Source organism: Condylura cristata, unplaced genomic scaffold, assembly GCF_000260355.1.
Source record: "Condylura cristata isolate star-nosed mole 26May11 unplaced genomic scaffold, ConCri1.0 scaffold00012, whole genome shotgun sequence".
NCBI classification, from domain to species: Eukaryota; Metazoa; Chordata; class Mammalia; order Eulipotyphla; family Talpidae; genus Condylura; species Condylura cristata.
Genome location: NW_004567113.1, coordinates 28,921,691 through 28,924,233, shown reverse-complemented (window position 1 = coordinate 28,924,233; position 2,543 = coordinate 28,921,691).

Genomic DNA, 2,543 nt, shown 5'->3' with positions numbered 1-2,543 from the left:
CCTTTGTTCCCCCCACCTCACCTCCTTCTGGTAGCCTTAGTCATAACCCAATGGGCTTTTCCTCATCCTGTCTTCACCCTCTCCTTCTCCTTCCCTCCCCCTCTCCTCCTGGATGCCTTAGATTGTGGTCAGCTTTCAAGGTTGTCTTTGACCGTTTGCATAATTTCTCTGTACTCCACACATAAATGGAACCATCCAGTATTTATCTCTCTCCATCTGACTTATTTTGTTTTGCCTAATCCCTTCTAGCTCTATCCATATTGCTGCAAATGGTATGAGTTCATCATTTTGCGCTGCTAAGTTGTTCATTGTGTGTATACATACCACTTCTAGACACATGCATTTGTTCTGTGGCATTTAGGTTTTTTCCCATATCTGGCTATGGTAAGTAGGTAGCTCTTTTCTTATAAGGCACTAATCCCATTCATGAGGGCTACCCTCATCATCTAATTGTCTCCCCAAAGCCCCAGCTCCAAATAATACCAGATTGGGTATCAGGTTTAGCATATGCATTTGGGGGCATGGCACCAATATTCTTTAGTTAATCATAGTGATGATGGCAACAGAATGATAAAACAGGGTTATTTGATAGTGTATAATTGGGAGAGACGCCTCATCATCAGGGGGATAGGGAAGGTTTTTCCAAGAAGATGACTGTGTCTACTGGCCAAACAGGAAAATAAGTGATGGGGGAGGGGCCCATGAGGGAACTAAAATTGGGAGGGGCTATGTGACCCCTAGGAAAGATTTAGGTAGTCACTGGTGTAGTGGGTTTCTGGTTCCTTTGAGCTGAGCGCTGTTTTTCTTGCTTTTCTTTCATAAAATCTCCGTCTTTGTATCTCTGTCTCTCTGTCAGTCTCTGTCTCTTTTCTCTCTCTCTCTCACACACACATCTCCTTTGAACTAGCTTGAGTGATCTCCCATTTTGCAAACCAAAAGCTTCAACTGAACGCAGGAATAAACTGAGGAAGATTTGAATGGCATTCTGCAGGTTTGGATTTGTTCTGTCGCAGAAGGGCTTTTGAGCAGTGTGGAGTGTGCCTTTATGCTCTGGTGTCAGGAAAAACATTCCCTTTTCGAGGGTGGAAAGCTACTGATTGTACTGAGGCATGCATTCCTCTGCCAACTGCTGGAACAAGAAAAACAACCACCACCCTGACAGCCAGCAGTCTGGCCAGCCACCACCTGTTCTCAGTGCCTGTGTGCTGTGTTTAGCGGAGCTCGACAGTTCCAACAGCACCTGGGATGCAAAAACATCCTGAATTTCTCCAAACACCGCAGCATGGCTGTTTAAACAGCATGATATTCAGGAAATAGTCATTATCTCCACACCTCCTGCATCCAGTGGGCTGGATTATTGGATGAGCTTCAGAGGGCAACTCCAGTGAGTGCCAAGTCTTACCAGCCCAGATCTCCCCTCCTTGTGGATATGCTGCCAGTGTGGCCATGGAGCAGGGCTGCTTCTAAGGGTGCTGGAGGGGAATTGGGACTTTTCCCCCACTGAGTGGGGTCCGCTGTGCAAAGGACAAAGCCTAGGTGCAGATGTGTGAGAAGATGTTGTGTGTTTTCCCACGGGGAGCGCGCTGGCCAGGGCTGGGGGATAGGTGGAGGTCAGCGGAAGACCTGCATCGCTTTTCTCTCGGCTGGCAGCGAGAGAGGGATTGGATAGCTGTTTCCCATCCCTTCTTCCCGTCACCTCTCCTCTTTCCTTCCCACATCTGGCAGCAGTTAAGCTGACCTTCAAAGGTAAAGCACTTGTTAGCAGTTTGGGCTGGGTGAGGTTCTCCTCTGGGAAATAGAGGTGGACAGTCAATAATAACAGTGTGAGACTTTCAAAATACTCTTCACCCACAAGGCCATACGAGGGCCCTGATGCACACTGACTGGCTCGCCTATTCTTTTGTACCTGAAAGTCAGACCCTTTCTTTACTTGAATTTTGTAGAGCTGCATTAAGAAGCAGGTCAGCAAAGCTTCTTCCCTGGAGGTAAGTATAAGGGACGCTGGACTAAATGAAAAGTACGCTGCTTTTACACTCAGGCTCCTGCTGGCTTTTATTTTCAAAAGCACCCAAATGTCTATTGTTCCTAATCCTGATGAAGTTTCTCTCATGTGGAAACAGAAGTAAAAACAAAAGCAAACACAAAACACTCTTTGAGGGCAGTGACCAGTTTTGTCTGAGTATTTTTATGGCTCCGGCATGCGTGAAGTTTAGGAGACCGACCAGCCCCAGCCAGCCAGGCAGCCACATGGCTTCGGTTGGAGCTGAACCAGCTGCGATTCTGAGACCCAGCAATGTGTTGCTTCATCCTGTTTACTGAGAACTAATGATTTATGTCACTGGACACATTGTAAGCCTGGGAATGTCCCCTAAAATGTACCTGGCTTGGAAAAATCTCTCCATCCTATGTAAGAACATATCATTCAGAAAAGAAAGAATGTTTTGTTAACAAGAAAAGCAAAACAAAACAGGATAAAAGTACATTGAAAAGCCCACAGAAGCTGCTTCTATTTTCTATTCTTAGTGAGTCAGGGCGGTTTTGGG